Consider the following 19,874-nt stretch of genomic DNA (forward strand, 5'->3'; position numbering starts at 1 on the left):
ACCTACAGCCTGGTATTACCGCCGAAAACCGTTCATTACATGGGCTGACAAAGTGACGAGATGGTAACTGCAGAAAAGCGCGGTTGGAATCTACATTATGCAGTGGATGGTAAATTGCGAGAATCTAGCCACCATACCAGCCGTGCATGATTCATACTTTCCATCACCTTGCAAACAAGGCTGGTGAAGGAAATGGGGGCAGTAGCTAAAAGGAAGTTGTTTTTCCTTATCAGGCTTAGGTAACGGTATGACAGTGGCTTCACGCTAGTGCCTGGGAAACGTGCCATCTCCCCAGATGCGATAGTACGTATGAAGAATAGAGTGCTAACAGTGAACACGGTCTGGCCATGGGGCGGAAGATCTGGATGAAGTGGGAGCACGATCTAGCTCTCTCGTGGTAAACGTGGCGTTGTACCATTCACGATTCTGAGAGGAGAAGGTCTCACCCGAGCCTCCTCCACTCATTTACTGTGGACAGAGGCAGGGTAATAGTGGGTAGAGGTCGAAATCTCCGCAAAATAGCGGCCAAGGGTATTGGAGACACCAATGGGGTCCCCTATGACATCATCCGCCACGGTCAGGCCGAGAATCGGGGAATAGTTCTTGGTCCCAGAGAGCCGCCGGAGGTTGGCCCACACGACTGAGAAGGGAGTGGGACTGTTAAAAAAACTAGCAAATGAACTCGAGCTAGGTATTTCGCTGTCCTGAAGAATGTAACGACACTACACACACAACTTTTTGTAGCGAATGCTGTTTGTTATCCTAGGATGACAGTTAAAAACGCGAAGAGCACTTATCGGTCACGAATACCGTCGCTGCACACCTCAGTCCACCAAGGGACTGGGACACGGCACAGTAATGAGTAAGTGCAAGGACTGGAAAGTTCTGCAGCCGTAAGAATAATATACGTAAAGTATTCTACCTGGTCATCACAATTGAGGAACTGTTGTTCGCTGGCCGGATTGGCCGTGCGGTTCGAGGCACTACAGTCTGGAACCGGGCGACCACTAAGGTCGCAGGTTCGAATTATGCCTCGGGCATGAATGTATGTGATGTCCTTAGGTTAGTTAGGTTTAAGTAGTTCTAAGTTCTAGGGGACTGATGACTTCAGATGCACAGAGCCATTTTTGAACTGTTGTTGATCGCCAGCGAGAAGTAAAGCCTCTAGTCAGCCATAGAAACATGTCAGGTGGATTTACACGTAATTGTGGTAGGAGTCACCAAACAGATAGCACATGGTAAATAGTCGCTCGAGTATGTGTCGGAGAGAACGGACAACATGAGACGTTGCGCAAGCTGGGGAATGCAGAACGAGACGTCCAAATGGAAACAGGTGTGCGTAGAGTCTGAAACTAACGTGGGTGCTCCAGTGTTAAGGCAGATGAGGTTGAGTTGATTGAGAAGGTCAACCAACAGGGCACCTATTGGACAAGCTGTCGAAGAGCCTCAAAGGGGATGGTGTGCATTAAAGTCTCTGAGCTGCAGAAAGAGGAGAGTGAGTTGACCAGTAATCTGGAGGAAGTCTTCCCTGGTGACTCAAAATGATGGAGGGATGTATATATTACAAGGAGAAAAGGCGAAGCAATGAATGAAAATGTGATCTGCAGCAGCTTGCAACTGGATGTTCAGTGAGATGGTTGGACTATGAACATCATCTAGATGATCAGCATGACTCCAGCATGAGATGGAATGCTGTCCATGCGGTGGGGGGGGGGGGGGGGCAGATGAAAGTGGATCAGAAAGAAATTCGAGAGGCCAAATGGTCGAAACGACGCAATTTAGTTTCCTGTAGAGACAAAACAAGTGGATGTTGCCATTCCAGCAGTACCTGTAAGTCCTCGTTGCTGGATCTAATGTCATTAATGTTCCACCGGAGGAGAGTCATGATGGGGAAAGGTAACGCGGGAATAAATTAAGGGTTTTCACCTCAGCAGCTGCCGAGTAACAGCCTTTGAAGACTCACAGCTACAGGGCGCAGATGCTGGAGGATCCTGCTCCATGACATCTACAGAGGTATCAGCACTCTCACTGGGTCAGCCTGCGGATTCAAGGGCAGAGAAATGGCTGGCGGTACGCTCAGGCGAAAAGGAGATCCGCTGGGAGAAGGTATCACATGGCAACACCGTTGAAGAGGATCGCCGAGTCGGTGAATCCGACGACTGTATGCCTTTGTTTGATTTCTTAGAACGTTTCTAGTTGTCAGAGGAGGCCTCATGTTTATTTGGCTGGAGGGACTTAAAAAGTCTTCATGGGAGTATTCGTTCTGTTTTTCCGGCCTACCAGTTGTGTAGCAAGTGATTTCGCCATCAGAGGCAAATATGTGACGGCTAGCTGCACAGCTGGAGGAGAAGGAGATGGGATGCCACCGTCAGACTAGACGATTTTACAACCATGGTGCTGAATTCTAGGTCACAAATGTGCAAGGGTGAGTCTTCACAGAGCGATGTGTAGCAAGAACAGTACTGTGTCAGATGGTAAAACGCACGGCTTTCGACTAGCCAACTACTTGCGAGCGACAGGGTAACGCCCTTCTTTCTTCACTCTGGTTGGCACGCTCATCAAGATACATGGAATATCCTAGCGATGAGGCTATATGGTCGCCATTGATCCAGCTGGGAGGAGGAGGCAGGAAATCGCCCTCGTGTGCATCCCTAGCAGAAGTAACACATTAGGCCTGGCTTCACAGACCATTCGAGTGTGATTGTAACGTTGACACTGATAGCTGTGCATCAGGTTTAGAACGTACAGTCGGACTGTGATGACTTTAAAGCCTACTTTGATCTCTGTTGGAAGCACTCTCCTATAAAACGTGGAAAATGAGTACGTGTAGGCACCAAGGTTGCATCAACCTTTTGCGTTAACCAATGGACTGCTGTAACGCCGTGATCTTAGAGGTTAATTTTGATTTCTCCCTCCCTCAGACCATCGTGCAGCCAAGTGTATATAAAACCACGAAAAGAATTCAGCATTCAATGGGCCACAACACGAACAGAATAGCCATGGAGGAGCGAAGCTGCAAGCAGTTCTTGAGCTTGAGAATCATAATTCGTCTCAAATAGCATAGCACCATTACGCAAACGAAGCGGGGTTTCACAGGGCCGATAGTTTAATCAAAACCTTTCTGAATTACAAACGGATAAACCGTAACAAAGGACTGGTCTTCTTCAGGACACAATACGAGGAGGAACCGACGTGTAGCTGGGAGAATCTTGGAATATTTAGCCTCATTCCGTAGGCTGAGAGGTGATTGGCTCATTGCAAGAAAATCCCCCATGATTGCCAGCGTCTCCAATGGCGCGATGTGATAGGCTCATTCAGAGAAAGTCACCCATGACTGCCAGCGTCTCCAATGGCGTTCTCCTTCCAACTGGGGGTCTCCTTCATAGGTTGGGTCACCTGCCTTTGAAGACTGTTCACACCTCAGGTCACGCCTCCCGAACTCCTGACAGAGGGACCAACTGGCAATTCGAGAAGGTAACAGCTCAGCAATCACCCTCCCTGGGCCTCGCCTGTGTCAGGGGGAACGTGCGAACTCTACCTGTCGACCCAGGTCTGAGAATTATACGTTACCCAGTCACCTGTTACGAATCAGACGGGTGTGCCCGGTCTTCAGGAGCGCACAGGGAGGAAGAACAAACAAAGAGGAACTTCAGCCGCCACAGTGGAAGAAGGATAGGACATGGAGAGCGAAGAAAGAAAGAAAAAGCAGTGGAGGGACTGTGCTGATGTCAGGCTACTAAAACTTCCGAACACAGTTCTCGAAATAGCCCAGACACGTTCCCAAAGGGAGGGGAAAAACAATAGCAGGATGACAGACATACAGGAAGGGAAAGGATGTTGCAAAGGCTGGGGCCCCGTGGTAGCCATGGACGAACTCACCAAAGAGTGGCGAGAACCCTGGGGGAGACTATGTAGTTAGGAGGATGAAACTGTACCACATACACTCTTACAATGCGAAACTCTGGATGGCGAAAGACACGAAACATTCGTGTCTAGTAAAGAATAAGTAAAGCGTCGCCTACTAGTTCTTAAGGGGAACCAGTTGTCTTTACTAAAATCATAGAGAGTGAAATAGCACGGTAAACTCAGTTTCAGTGAGCTAACTCCACTCTTGTTTTTGCCTCCTTGTACACAAAAAATCAAATTTAGGTGAACAGTATTGACATCTCTGTGTAACGGTACTCTAGTTACAAAGAGATATCAGTACTGCCACCCATACATACATTTCACTCTTGAAACTGAAGCAGAAAGGAAAATAAATTTTCTTGGCATCACAGTAGAAAACAAAAACCACACATACCTGTTATCACAATGCAGAAAACCTACATCAAACAGCAAATTTATTTCATTTATTTACAAGAAGGCAAACCACCTAATAAACCACACAAGCAGACTAGCCTCGGGTACCTCCTACAAAGAAAGCTATGCAGGAAAACTAAATGTAATCAGACACGCTGCCACAGGAAATGGTAACAGAATAAACACCGCTGACATAAAACAACCCAATACCACCAAAGGTAAATTCAACAAAGCAGTTACATACCAGTTAACTTGCAATGACTGTGATTTAGTGTGCCGACTGATCATAATTAAACTTTCGTTACTTCAGCCAGTGCAGACTGAAATCTGTTTCCTTTATCGTTACCCAACTTTATAGGAATGATATTCAGACTGCGCATTTCAGTATTTGCGTCAGGCGTTGAGGTTAGGCGCTGATATTGGTACAGTGACCTAGGGTTGAAACCCATCATCCGTGTGCATTACAGTGGCTGACAGTCAACATGTGTCTGGACAAGGTGAGCAGGGCTTTACTTGTAAACCTGGTTTTTCCAAAATAATAGTGCTGCTGTCCTTCGTGAATATCGATGCATTAAAGCAATACGGAGAGCTCCAATTTCGGAACGGCGGCTGAAGAAAATGATTCGGAAGTTCGGATTAGCTCGCGATTTCGGGACTGGTCTTGGGACAGGCCGACGGCAAATTGCGCCACAAATGGCTGAGGGTGTTACTGTTGCCATAGCTGAGAATGACAGAAGCAATGGGCTATCTTGAAGCAGGGCATTAACTGTGTCACGACAGCTGAACATTGCCTGGTCCACCGTTCCTGTGAACATCTGTGAAATGGTGTCTCTAGTGCGATTGCACGTAGTTGTGGATGCAGACTGTCGTCACATTGAGCAACGTTTGCAACCTGGAACGTAAACAAGGTACACAATTAGCAAATGTTGCCCTATCATATCAAAATTAAAATTTCTTTCTTTCAATGGTCCATTCCTCATTTCTCTTCCGCATGTCCTTAAAAATGTTTAACAAATTTTCATTGTCAGGAACACAGCGGCGAGTTTCAATTGATGTGCTGGTCCCCCAAACTGGCCAGATCAGAACCTGATCGAACACATTGTTATAAGACTGAACGTGGTGTCAGAGCTCACAGCACCGCTCCCCGGAATTTACGGGACCTAGGCAATTTATGTGTGCAGGTGTAGTCCCAGCTCCCTCCAGGCACTTACTAAGACTTGCGATTAGACCCTGTTGGATCACGCAAAGCTTCTTGTTTCTTTTTCCTTTTTTTCCCACACTGCTCTCGTTGCTTCTTGCATGGGCTCTCTTCCTCTGTCCATAATTTCTTTAGAGCTTCGTTCTCTGACTTTACTTCCATCTGTCAACTTTCTGCTTAAATACCTTTCTGTCCAAAATACCTGAGTAATTTATATGAGCTTTCTGTAGGTCCTTTTTGACCTCTTGTATCCAGGGTATATTTTTAAGTCATTCTATGTATTTAAGAATTTAGCGAAGTCCAGTGACGTGCCCATAAAATTTTAATCACCTTTTTCTAGTGTCTGCTGCAAGGTTGGATAATCTCTCAGTTGCTTGACGAGATTGTAGTCTATAACTCTGTTCTGGTTTCTTTGGTCCTAGTATCTTGCATATACAGGGTGGTCTATTGATAGTGACAGGGTCAAATATCTCATGAAATAAGCGTCAAACGAAAAAACAAAAAGAACGAAACTCGTCTAGCTTGAAGGGGGAAACCAGATGGCGCTTTGGTTGGCCCGCTAGATGGCGCTGACGTAGGTCAAACGGATATCAACTGCGTTTTTAAAAATGGGAACCCCCATTTTTTATTACATATTTCGCTTTGTGATAGATGGCGCTGTTATAGTCACAAACGTATAAGTACGTGGTATCACGTAACATTTCGCCAGTGCGGACGGTATTTGCTTCGTGATACATTACCCGTGTTAAAATGGACCGTTTACCAATTGCGGAAAAGGTCGATATCGTGTTGATGTAAGGCTATTGTGATCAAAGTGCCCAACGGGCGTGTGCTATGTATGCTGCTCGGTATCCTGGACGACATCATGCAAGTGTCCGGACCGTTCGCCGGATAGTTACGTTATTTAAGGAAACAGGAAGTGTTCAGCCACATGTGAAACATCAACCACGATCTGCAACAAATGATGATGCCCAAGTAGGTGTTTTAGCTGCTGCCGCGGCTAATCCTCACATCTGTAACAGACAAATTGCGCGAGAAGCGGGAATCTCAAAAACGTCGGTGTTGATAATGCTATATCAACATCGATTGCACCCGTACCATATTTCTATGAACGAGGAATTGCATGGCGACGACTTTGAACGTCGCGTACCGTTCTGCCACTGGGCATAATAGAAATTACGAGACAATGACTGATTTCTTGCACGCTTTCTATTTAGCGACGAAGCGTCATTCACCAACAGCGGAACGTAAACCGGCATTATATGCACCATTGGGCAACGGAAAATCCACGATGGCTGCGACAAGTGGAAAATGAGCGACCTTGGCGGGTTAATATATGGTGCTGCATTATGGGAGGAAGTATAATTGGCCTCCATTTTATCGGTGGCAGTCTAAATGGTGCAATGTATGCTGATTTCCTACGTAATGTTCTACCCATGTTACAACAAGATGTTTCACTGCATGACAGAATGACGATGTACTTCCAACATGATGGATGTCCGGCACATAGCTCGCGTGCGGTTGAAGTGGTATTGAGTAGCATATTTCATGACAGGTGGATTGGTCGTCGAAGCACCATACCATGGCCCGCACGTTCACCGGATCTGACGTCCCCGGATTTCTTTCTGTGAGGAAAGTTGAAGGATATTTTCTATCGTGATCCACCGACAACGCCTGACAACATGCGTCAGCGCATTGTCAATGCATGTGCGAACATTACGGAAGGCGAACTACTCGCTGTTGAGAGGAATGTCGTAACACGTATTGCCAAATGCACTGAGGTTGACGGACATCATTTTGAGCATTTATTGCATTGAAGTGGTATTTACAGGTAATCACGCTGTAACAGCATGCGTTCTCAGGAATGATAAGTTCACAAAGGTACATGTATCACATTGGAACAACCGAAATAAAATGTTCAAACGTACCTACGTTCTGTATTTTAATTTAAAAGACGTACCTGTTACCAACTGTTCGTCTAAAATTGTGAGCCATATGTTTGTGACTATTACAGCGCCATCTATCACAAAGCGAAAAAAGTGGTCCAACTAAAACATTCATATTTCTTTATGTACTACAATATCTCTCTCTCTCTCTCTCTCTCTCTCTCTCTCTCTCTCTCTCTCTCTCTCTCTGTGTGTGTGTGTGTGTGTGTGTGTGTGTGTACACCACACAAGTAAGAAAGGAAACGGAATGCATTCGAAGTTCGAGGCCTCTAATCAAAACAGTGAAACAAACAACAGTCAAAAGAGCATCCGAAACTTAAGTCATGCTGTGGAATGTGTATCCAAGGTACAGATCCATGACAAGTCGCAGCTTTTACAAATGAGCGAGAGAATATGTGACCAAACACTGCTAAAATACGGAGCATAACCCAGCCATTAAAAAACCACACCAAGCAGATCTCCGTACCAAAGCTTCATAAGATTTTACCCATGTCCACAGGTCAGTCCAAGTACACGGTTATTAAAAAATTGACACAAAAATACAAATCAGCCGCAAATCACGAAATGCTAAATACAGCACTGATAAGGCCAAAAAAGAGGAGAATGTAACGAATTTTTACAGTAACATATATTTTAAAGGCTGAAGTACAAACAAAGTTCAATGCAGACAATATTCAAACGTCCCTTATGTTTTTAGATGAAATGGAGTATATTGTGCTTATTGTGTATTGAACTGGTGACCTGGAAACGACGGAGAGGCTTCGTCCGCGCCGTAGCCCTCAGTGGTTCACAACTCCACAAGAGGCTAAAGCAGTCCACTCACCCAACAGCTGCCCCACATCGAACCAAGGGTTATTGTGCAGTTCGGACCCCAGTGGACACCCCCCGCCCCCCCCCCCCCCCCCCCGTGAACGTCTCACACCAGACGAGTGGAACCGCAATGTTTGCGTGGTAGAGTAATTATGGTGTTATGGTGTACGCGTACTTGGAGACAGTGTTTGCACAGCAATCGCCGACATAGTGTAACTGAGGCGGAATTAGGGGAACCAGCCGGCATTCGCCGAGGCAGATGGAAAACCGTCTTAAAAACCAAAAACCATCTAAGGGTTGGCCGGCACACTGGACCTCGACACTCATTCGCCGGGCAGATTCGTGCCGAGGACCGACACGCCTTCCCGCTCGGAAAGCAGTGCGTTAGACAGCACAGCTAGCCGAGCGGACTGAAATGGTGTACTAATTTACACCTGTGGCTGATTTCGGTTGGAATTCACAGGATACACAGACAATCTTAAGAAAAGTACATATACGACGGACGTTGAATAAGTAATGAAACACATTTTTTCTTGATCAATATCGGTTGAAAAAAGTGCAGAATTTGTAGTGGGACATCCTGGATTACTGCCGCTTTAGCGCCTGCAGTTTCACGAAGATCTGATAGGTGATGGCGCTATACTTATTCTTCGAAATGGCGTCTGTATGTACACTCCTAGAAATTGAAATAAGAACACCGTGAATTCATTGTCCCAGGAAGGGGAAACTTTATTGACACATTCCTGGGGTCAGATACATCACATGATCACACTGACAGAACCACAGGCACATAGACACAGGCAACAGAGCATGCACAATGTCGGCACTAGTACAGTGTATATCCACCTTTCGCAGCAATGCAGGCTGCTATTCTCCCATGGAGACGATCGTAGAGATGCTGGATGTAGTCCTGTGGAACGGCTTGCCATGCCATTTCCACCTGGCGCCTCAGTTGGACCAGCGTTCGTGCTGGACGTGCAGACCGCGTGGGACGACGCTTCGTCCAGTCCCAAACATGCTCAATGGGGGACAGATCCGGAGATCTTGCTGGCCAGGGTAGTTGACTTACACCTTCTAGAGCACGTTGGGTGGCACGGGATACATGCGGACGTGCATTGTCCTGTTGGAACAGCAAGTTCCCTTGCCGGTCTAGGAATGGTAGAACGATGGGTTCGATGACGGTTTGGATGTACCGTGCACTATTCAGCGTCCCCTCGACGATCACCAGTGGTGTACGGCCAGTGTAGGAGATCGCTCCCCACACCATGATGCCGGGTGTTGGCCCTGTGTGCCTCGGTCGTATGCAGTCCTGATTGTGGCGCTCACCTGCACGGCGCATACGACCATCATTGGCACCAAGGCAGAAGCGACTCTCATCGCTGAAGACGACACGTCTCCATTCGTCCCTCCATTCACGCCTGTCGCGACACCACTGGAGGCGGACTGCACGATGTTGGGGCGTGAGCGGAAGACGGCCTAACGGTGTGCGGGACCGTAGCCCAGCTTCATGGAGACGGTTGCGAATGGTCCTCGCCGATACCCCAGGAGCAACAGTGTCCCTAATTTGCTGGGAAGTGGCGGTGCGGTCTCCTACGGCACTGCGTAGGATCCTACGGTCTTGGCGTGCATCCGTGCGTCGCTGCGGTCCGGTCCCAGGTCGACGGGCACGTGCACCTTCCGCCGACCACTGGCGACAACATCGATGTACTGTGGAGACCTCACGCCCCACGTGTTGAGCAATTCGGCGGTACGTCCACCCGGCCTCCCGCATGCCCACTATACGCCCTCGCTCAAAGTCCGTCAACTGCACATACGGTTCACGTCCACGCTGTCGCGGCATGCTACCAGTGTTAAAGACTGCGATGGAGCTCCGTATGCCACGGCAAACTGGCTGACACTGACGGCGGCGGTGCACAAATGCTGCGCAGCTAGCGCCATTCGACGGCCAACACCGCGGTTCCTGGTGTGTCCGCTGTGCCGTGCGTGTGATCATTGCTTGTACAGCCCTCTCGCAGTGTCCGGAGCAAGTATGGTGGGTCTGACACACCGGTGTCAGTGTGTTCTTTTTTCCATTTCCAGGAGTGTATATATTTCACAAAATGAAAGGAAACAGTCCATTCAGGATATTGTTGAATCCCGCCTAGTCGTCGAATATGGGGTGCCTAGGAAACCCACTTTCTCGGATATCTGGACAACAAACAAATCGTATTAATGAGCTCTACTGCAAAAAGGAAAAATTACAATACTTAACTTTGTGTTAATGAGACGTGTCGCAAGCAAAGGGTGACAGATAAATTAAGCAAGTTTCTTCAGCATACACAATGCAACAAAGGGCACGCGAATAGACTAGTCTTCAAGCTTCTGTAGAACTGTGCCGCGGCCTGTCGGGTGCACAACTTGTTCTCTTCGCAAAGAGGGCGCTGTTGTCGCGTTGTCGTCCTGCAGAGGGGTCGGCCAGCGTGCGACTGGCTGACGTCTTCTCCACAGCCCTCTCTGCTCTCTTGTTCTCTATTAACGTGTCGACGCTTGACTTTACGCCGTAACAGATACCACACCTGTTGTATTAATTTCTCCAATCACGGGAAACTCAGCTCAAAATTCTAATACGATACTTTTGTTTTCCTTTGAGAAGAAGCCTGGCTTCGTTCCGAGTTGTATGTTGATGCAGCGAATTTCTCAGTCAGAGCGAGTCTTGCGTCAGTCAGTAGTCAACCGGACTTCCGGTCGTCAGTTTGTGGCAGGGTTTCCAAACTTTATTTCCGACGGAAAGTTTTGAGAATCCTAGTAGTTTGATAGAGGATCTTGTTTATTTTGAAAGTTGATAAAATGATAAAAATTGTTTAATTCAGTGAGTACTTCAATTTTAAATAATAAATAATAACACGGAAATCTTAAGAAAATTAAAAAAATCATTAATCTGGCAAAAATGTTTAAAGAAATGAAACGCCACTTTATTGACAGTTTCTTGCGGAGCACTTATGCACTTCCCCTGGATCACCAGTGTTTCGTGGAATATTGTTTGGGAAATCCTGGTCTCTGGGCACCCATCACCAGTTCAACACACCACCGTCTATACTTTCCAACAAAAACTATCCCAGAAAAAGCGAACGTATCACTGACAGATGCAAACTTATGGTACTATCAACACTAGACATTCTGTGCACCCTCTCCGTGCGTCTAGCGTTCAGTGCACCTCACCTTAGTGCACCAAAGGAAGCCAGGTGGCACAATGGTCACTAGACTACCATACGGGTGGGTAGAGGTTCAAATCCACGTCCGGCCATCGAGACGTGGGAATTTCAACGTTTCCCTAAATCGTTCATGGCTAATATCGGGATAGTTCCTTAGAAAAGGGTAAGGGCTGTTTTCTTCCCTGTCCTTCAGATGTCTGATTTTATACTCCGTCGCGTGTAACCTCACCATCGGCGGGTCTTAAAACCCTAATCTTCATTTTTCACTCCGAACACGGAAAAGCGAAGTCTGTAACAAGTGCGTGAGCAATAGGCTAATGGACAAAAAGGACACCCGAAATTGATCAAGGTAAATGAGATTCGTAGTAGAAACAATCATACCTAAGTAAATTAGTAAAAAACCTTTTCACGAGCAGAATTCGTAGAAGCAAGACCTGTGGGATTAGTCATGAAGTATTAGTTATCACACCGAAAAAATAATTTCATCTACCTATTCCTCTATGAGCTTGCAGCTACATACCTATAGGTCTAGTACACATTGAAATTTTGACGCCACTGTATCTTAAATCGTGGCTAAAGTACACAAAGAAGACGGCAGCACATCGATAAAATCGAATATCGTTGGTATTTGGTTTTCAGCAGGAGCGGAAATATTGTACCTTTGTCAGGCCAGTCTAGATTATTAAAGAACGCCTTCTGGCTGGCCTGAGAGAGGGCAGCAAAATGTTTGCTCCTTCCAAAAACGTATCACCGCACAATATTCGACATTACCGGCGTGCTGCGCTATTTTGATTTGGCTCTCTATCAGCATCCTGGTGTTGAGGTGAGGAAACTTCAATATTCACCAAGAATGCAACCGTGCAGCTGCAAATGAATGAAAAATTGACTATGTATCAATTTTTTCATAATAATAAGCACGTTTTATTAGCTATATAGCATATGATAAACATGAAAGACGAGGCAGACATAGACAAAAAAGGATCTTCTACGTTTCAATAACATAGGAGAGAAGGAGTGGGTAGATCTTCATAAAAGAATAGTGTAATTCAGACACTATCTGAAGTAGATGACAAAGAAGACCTGGGCGATACTGATATGAGGGAACTCAGAGAAGCTCTAAACACTACAAAAAGTAGGAAAGACACTGGTTTAGATGGTATCAAAATGGAACTGCGATAACGTCTAAGGCTACTTCAAATTATTAATAAATGTTCCAGAAGTAAGGCGATACCAAAAGACTGGCTGAAAACCAAAGTAATATCTGGTATTTAAAAAGGAGGATAAAAACAAATGACGTATAAGCCTCCTGAATTGAGACTACATATTATACGCGAAAATTCTGACTGCAAGACAAAACTATCATGAAAAAAGAAGTATAGGAAGATAAGCTGGTTTTAGAAACGAACGATCAACTATTGACGATGTTTTTATGCTGCAACAAGTTATAGGAAAGATACATCGGCCGGCCGGGTGGCCGAGCGATTATAGGCGCTACAGTCTGGAACCGCGCGACCGCTACGGTCGCAGGTTCGAATCCTGCCTTAGGCTTGGATGTGTGTGATGTCCTTAGGTTAGTTAGGTTTAAGTAGTTCTAAGTTCAAGGGGACTGATGACCTCAGAAGTTAAGCCCCATCGTGCTCAGAGCCATTTGAACCATTTTCAACAAGGTAACTCATCTTGCTTCTATAAACTTGGCAAATATATTTGATAACGTGAACACAGAAATGCTACGGAATAAAATGGATGCAGTGGGCTATCCATCTAATCTCATAAGGGCTATTAAGAGTTTATATACTAAAAGCGAATGCTATAGATGTAGCAGAGACAATTACAAAGTTAATGAAAACAAACAAAGAAGAGCGCAAGTTTGCCGTATTTGCCCAACAGTCTTCGCTATATACTTAAATTAAGTGATAGATGGCCAGAATACAACCTCATATTGTCTATAGAGACTACCAAAGCGACAGTATTTCAGAATATATAACCAAAAACACCAGTTTTAGTCATGAATAACAAGATCTGGGAGCAAATGAAACACTCTGAATACGTGAGATGATACTTACCATACGAATACAGCAATGACGTGGAACAAAAATTATATAAACTTACTTTTATATACGGATTGATTGTTAAATGTCCGAAGAGTAAAAATAGGAAAGAAACTCAGCTGAAGTTTCACAAAACCATAGCAGTACCGAACCTTACTTATGGAAGTGAAGCATGGTTGACGATAAGACACCAAGAAAGTGGAATACAGGCTCCAGAGTTAAGGCCTCTGTTGACGAGTGGAAGTACATAAAAGAGGACACCATAAACAAAATGTGAATGTAAGGAAATATTTAGGAATGTTTACAAAATTAAAAGGAGAAAATGGAAGAAATATGTAGACTTTATGGGCAGAGGGAGAGTACCAGTAAAGGCTCTCAATTATAAATGCACTGGAAGAAGAAATGAAGGGCCATACAAAGGACAATGCCCCATAACAGGCAATTTCTGCTCTGAAGCGCCAAAGAAACTGATGTAGGCATGCGTATTCAAACACACAGATATGTAAACATATATAATACGGTGCTGCGGTCGGCAACGCCTATATAAGACAAGTGTCTGGCGCAGTCGTTAGATTGGTTACTGATGCTACAATGGCACGTTATCAAGATTTAAGCGAATTTGAATGGGGTGTTATGGTAGGCGCACGAGCGATGGGACAAAGCATCTCCGAGGTAACGGTAAAGTGGGAATTTCTGATGTCATCACTTCAACAGAGTTCCGTGAATATCAGGATTCCGGTAAAACATCTAATCTCCGACATCGCTGCGGCCGGAAAAAGATCCTGCAAGAGCGGGACTAACGACAATTAAGAGAATCGTTCAACTTGACAGAAGTGCAAACCTTAAGCAGATTGCTGCAGATTTCAATGCTGAGCCATCAAGAAGTGTCAGCGTGCGAACCATTCACCGAAGTATTACCGATATGGGCTTTCGAAGCCGAAGGTCCACTCCTCTGCCCTTGATGACTGCACGACACAAAGCTTTACGCCTCGCCTCGCCCTGTCAACACCGACAATGGACTGTTGATGACTGGAAACATGTTGCATTGATCGGACGCGTTTCGTTTCAAATTGTATCGAACGGATACACATGTACGGGTATGGAGACAGCTTCATGAATCCATGGACACTGGATGTCAGAAGGGGACTGTTCAATCTGGGGGAGGGACTGTAATGGTGTTGGGCGTGTGCAGTTGGAGAGATATGGGACCCCTGATACGTCTAGATGCGACACAGGTGGCACCTGCGTAAGCATCCTGTCTGATCACCTACCTCCAGTCATGTCCGTTGTGCATTCCGACCGACTTGGGCAATACCAGCAGGACAATGTGGCACCCCACACGCCCAGAATAGCTACAGAATGACTCCAGGACCACTCTACTGAGTTTAAACGCTTCCGCTGGCCACCCAAATCCCCTGACATGAACATTATTGAGCATAGCTGAGATGCCTTCGGTATGTATGCACTAGGTAGTGCTAAACGAAAAATATGTAAAAGAGAATATGAGTACATCGTAAAAGAAGGAAAACAAACTGCTGCTCGCACTTATCAGACATGTCAACAAGATCGTTACGGCGCCAGGTGCCTCACGTCTCGCTGATCGTCGTAATCGCCCGATCTGCTGCCCCCACCTGCGCGGCAGGCAGTATCGGGCTTCCCAGGCGACAGCGGGTAGGCGCCGCTGTCGGGTATCCTGCTGAGAATCAATCGCGATGACGCTGATTACGGAGTTCGGATGCGTGACAGCACAGTCATTAGAGCCTGCCCTCCGCCGTCTGCCCCTCTCCCCTCGAGTGTTCGCCGTGTAATTTCGCAGACAGCGCTTGAGCTCCGGGACTACCGGCTGCCCCTGCCGCCCGTAAAACACCCCGGGAAGCGAGCGGCAAATGGCAGCCGCGAAGCGATACGCATCTTGCCGGCCCCGACACGCTGCGTGCACACCACGCCGCGCCGCCGACTATCGCCGCATCCGCGACGAGGCGACGTGAGGTGACGTGACGAGGTGGCAGCCTTCCCGCCGCCATTGTGGTGTCCTCAGGAGCGGCGACAAGTCGTCCAGGAAGGCCTCAGCACGCGCCGTGACCTGCCAGTCGCCGCCGCCTGCCGCGTCCAGGCGACGCCAATGGCCGCTCTGTGACGTCTCTCTCTCCCAACAAGGTAATCCAAGACGTTATCTAGAGAGAACAAACAGACAACTTCAAACGGGTCGCTCTCTGTGAGTACCTTATAACGTGAGCGGAGGGTGATGTAGCCAGCGACTCAGCGAGACTCTTTACTCTCTCGTGGAACCGGCAGCACTACTCACGTGCCGCAGGCAGCGAGCACCCACGCCATTATCAGTCACGTCACGTCACGTCACGTCACGTCATATCATCCAGCGTTATATCGTGGTCTCTGTAGGGTGATAATGAACAGCAACAAGCCATTCTCGACTTCAGTCACCATGTTTGCAACTTAAACGCTGGCTACTCGCTTCTTGACAACACACTTGGGCCACACTATCTGGTCAAAAGTATCTGGACACGTCTAAGTAATGCGGAATTAATCACCAGAAGTCGCAACAGGCAGACCTGCCAATATATGAGGTGTGTCAGGAAAGTAATGAGAATGACAACACTGCTAGCGACCTGGCAACACTGTGCTGCTCTACTTGTGTAGACCGTAGTTTTCACCTCTTCTAGATGCCCAGTCCGGGTTTCAGCTCTGGACGGCCATCACCTGCTTCCTGAGAGCGTCATCAGTCAAGCTGTGTTTTCGTTGTGTGTTACAAAAATGAGACAGTGGAAATCAGAGAAACGCTATCCAATTAAGTTTTGTGTTATAATTGGCGAATCTGTCAGCGTGACCTTTGCTAAGTTGAAACTAAACTCCGGCCGAACAGGCCAAGATGGCCAACGGTACCGACTGGCCCCCGCATCATCCTCTGCCCGAAGACGCCACTGAATGTGGATATGAAGGGACATGTGGTCAGCACACTTCTCTCCCGGCGGTATCTCAGTTTATGAGACCGGAGCCGCTACTTCGCAATCAACTAGGTCCTCAGTTTCGCTCAGATTGGCTGAGTGCACCCCGATTGCCAGCATCGCTCGGCAAACCAGATGGTCACCCATCCAAGTGCTAGCCCTGCTCGACAACCATTAACTTCGGTGATCTGACGGGAACCAGTACTACCATTACGGCAGGGCCGTTGGCGGAAAGCTGAAACAGTCTTATCAGAAGATTCCTTATCAAGAGGCTAAGTTTTTCTCTGGCACAAATCATTCTTGGGAGGCCAAGAACACGTTGAAGATGAACCTGGCTCAGGGAGACCTTCAACCTCAAAAATCGACGAAAACCTCGAAAGTGTGCGTGCTCTTGTATGATTGTTCCTCCGGAAAAATCTCGGAACCAAGTGTTTTACAAAGATTTGCTTGAAAGGCTCAGGGAAAGGCTGAATTGTTTGAGGCAGGACATAAGTGGACGCTGCGTCATGAGAACAATCCATGTCATTCGACCACTTCCATCACAGAATTGTTGACCTCAAAAGGCATTCATATAGCTCAATATCCCACCTGTTCACCTGATCTGAGTCCAGTCTCATTATTTTTCTCACACACCTAGAAGGTAGTCAATACTTTTGTTGTCAGTAGAGAAGCAGTAACAGAAGAGTGGGTCCGTCAGGAGAGATCAATGGCTTCCAAAGTGGACTACTCTATGATTGTTACATGAGTAACAAATCCACCAAGGGCATTGTAACCATTCTACGGCTGCCCAAGTCGGCTGTTGGTAATGTGATTGTGAGGTGGAAACAACGAAGGAACAACCACAGATCTACCATGACCAGGCAGACCTCATGTACTGGTGGACAGGTACTGTGGAGCGATGTGGAGGGTAGTTGTAAAAATGACACAAAATCAACTGAAGGAATCACTTCTGAGTTCCACAGTTCTACCAACAGTCCAGCTAGCAGAAATATTGTACATAGAGAGTTAAGAAGAATGCCGTACTACTGTCGAGCAACCCTTCATAGTCGAGATGTTTCTATAGTCAGTGCTATGTGACTGTTTCAGATGGTGCAAAGAGCGACGCCACAGCTGAGTGGAGTACTGAAGGTGAGTGATCTCGTGACAGTCGTACGAAAGGGGTTGGGTTCGATGAATGTCCAGATAGACCGCTGTGTTAGCAGTGCTGTCTAACGCACTGCTTTCTGGGCGGGAAGGCGTGCCGGTCCCCGGAATGAATCCTCCCGGAGGATTAGTGTAGAGTTCCGGTGTGCCAGACAGTCTATGGGTGGTTTTAAGGCGGTTTTCCATCTGCCTCGGCGAATGCTGGCTGGTTCCCCTTACTCCGCCTCTTTCCACAATGTCTCCATGTACGCGTACACCATATTTACTCTACCATGCAAACATTGCGATTACACTCGTCTGGAATGAGATGTTCCCGGCGGGGGGTCCACTGAGGGCCGAACCGTACTGCAACCCTGGGTTCCGTGTGGCGCGGCGGTGGGGTGAGTGGACTGCTTTAGCCTGTTGTGGGGTTGTGTACCTCTGACGGTTACAGTTGGGACAAAGCCTCTCCGTCGTTTCTAGGTCCCCAGTTCCATACAATACAATACAATGTCTAGAGAACACTACCTGCCATTATGCGTAGGGCAAACAGTAAGATATAGAGGACGCATTGGTACTGTATAGGTGGTTTTCAGCGTTTCTTAAGCATAACGAGGGGACGACCCCCTATCCACTAAGTGCGAAAGGGTATCAACACATCTTAAGCTATTGTGGACTGCAGGGCCGGAAACGGCGTGCCGAGCTTCACACGTGCACCATAGACGAAGACCCGGACTATCAATCGGCTTTGCTCTGTCCTTCTCGGTTGCATCCAGAACACCGCAAAATTTCATTTAGCATTTAGATTCGGCGTTTTTGGGTAGGCACATCGCTGTGAATTCTACAGAACTGTGGTGCCAGCGCTGTTTAACATCCGCTATTTTTCGTGGTGTGAAGCACATTCAAAGGTACAGCGGCTATTTGTACAAAAAGAAGCAGTCTAGCAACCTGCCAGACGTAGAAGTATAAAACCAGAATTTCCTTCTAGGTGGTGCTAGTCGTCTTTGCAGGGCACGTGAGAACGCGTCTACAGCGCCATCTGCTTCCACCGGCTGACTACGAATTTCAACACACAGTGATCCAATTTCCCTGCATCGGTATCTGTATCACATTCGTAAACTTGTCGAGGTTTGTGCCTACCAACTACGATTTGCCGACAGCATTGGTTTTCTGTTATCGAAAATGGTTCTACTAGTTCTAAGCACTGTGGGACTTAACATATAAGGTCATCAGTCCCCTAGACTTAGAACTACTTAAACCTAACTAACCTAAGGACATCACACACATCCATGCCCGAGGCAGGATTCGAACCTGCGACCGTAGCAGCAGCGCGGTTCCGGATTGAAGCGCCTAGAATCGCTCGGCCACATCGGCCGTATTTCTGTTGTCATTTGAAGAAAACTGCTGCAGAAGCGCACCGAATGCTTATTGAAGCCTTCGGCGAATGTGCTCTTGCAAAAACACAGTGTTTCGAGTGGCTAAAACGTTCAAAAGCTGTGGTTTTGACGTGAGAAACGATGAGTGCGGGAAACCACCCAAAAAGTTAGAAGAAGAGAACGAATTGCATGCCTTATTGGATGAAAATGATACTCAAACTCAACAGGAATTCGTAGAACTGTTGAATGTGACGCAGAAAGTTATTTCTCTCCGGTTGAAAGCTATTTGAGAGGTGCAGAAAGTGGGAATATGGGTCCCACGTGAACTAAATGAAAGACTTCAAAAGGCCACTTGTGCAATTCTGCTCGCCAGATGCAAAAAAGGTCTTTTCTCCATCTAATAGTGACATGTGATGAAAAATGTATATATTTTTAGTATCCTAAGGGTCGTAAATCGTGGATGAATCCAGGAAAACCATCGACATCCATTACAAAACCAAATCGCTCTGAAAAAAAAATGCTATGTGTTTCGTAGGTTCAGAAGGGTGTCATCTATTATGAACTGCTAAAACCTGGTGTAACCATTAACACTGATTGCTACCAACAGCAAATGATCGATTTAAATAGACCATTACGCGAAAAATGACCGGCAACACAAAGTCATATTGCTCCATGATAGCACACCATCACACGCAGCAAAAGGGTCAGGGAAACGATTGGGGATTTCAGATGAAGAATACTGGGGCATGCGGCGTATTCTGAAGACTTGGCTCCGTCAGAGCATCATCTATTCGGAACACTGGGCCACGCTCTCGCTGAACAACGCTTCAATTCGTATGAAAACGTACAAAACTGGCTCTCTGTCTGGTTCGCTTCAAAAGATGGTTCTTTTGGCGTGGCCGGAGAGGTGGGAGAAATATA

The sequence above is a fragment of the Schistocerca cancellata genome, chromosome 7, assembly GCF_023864275.1.
Source record: "Schistocerca cancellata isolate TAMUIC-IGC-003103 chromosome 7, iqSchCanc2.1, whole genome shotgun sequence".
In the NCBI taxonomy this organism is placed as follows: domain Eukaryota; kingdom Metazoa; phylum Arthropoda; class Insecta; order Orthoptera; family Acrididae; genus Schistocerca; species Schistocerca cancellata.